Genomic DNA, 801 nt, shown 5'->3' on the forward strand with positions numbered 1-801 from the left:
CACACCCCCATGACCAGTATTGCATCCATCGGTCTTCGACGGCTTCAATCCACTTGTTGCACCCCTATCTTGGCTCTTCCCGCTTACCGCAGCATCGTCAAGCCGACTTCTCTGGCATCCCTGGAATGGCTATGGTGCAGCTGTACTCCATTGCTCCTCCCAGGTACCTGCTAGAGTATGTGCATGCGTGCAACCCACGTTTAAGTACGCCCAGTGGCGTGAACCTCAAGGGTGTTCCCTTATCTGATGTTACGCCGGGTATATCTACTTCTCAAGATTGCTAGCTCATTGCGTTGGCAAAGACTCAAATGGACAAGAACTGTTCCTGTCTGCGCTACTCTGCCGCTTCTCTGCTGCCTGCAGGAAGCTTTTCTTCTGCCCTTCGGGATTTTACTACTAACTTGGGTACCCGCTCCTCGGGGGCCCTCTGTTCTATTTTCAGGTGCCATTCAGGGAACAGGTACTTGTTCCTCGAGGGCCTGCTCTCCCTGCCTCAGTGCCTGTACCTATGACAACTATCTGGTGGAATCGCATCCATAACAGCTAACACCGAGTGAGTACTCTAATATCTCATCTGTCTCATCCACAGTGACCCTTGCTGTGGAACCTCCTGATGTCACCTAGGAGAGAAGGGCTCCCTCTGCCGAGGTCCCTGAGACTACAACTCACCACTGCCACCTGGTGGCTACTTCAAGCTGTATAATAAAAGAGTTCAATTCCGGTGTTTTGTGTATAAGAGTCCAGCCCAGTGCTGTGGCTCCTCATGGGACTCCTCCCCATGGGCGTGGTCATCTCCACAGC

Source organism: Rhinatrema bivittatum, chromosome 2 (assembly GCF_901001135.1).
Source record: "Rhinatrema bivittatum chromosome 2, aRhiBiv1.1, whole genome shotgun sequence".
NCBI classification, from domain to species: Eukaryota; Metazoa; Chordata; class Amphibia; order Gymnophiona; family Rhinatrematidae; genus Rhinatrema; species Rhinatrema bivittatum.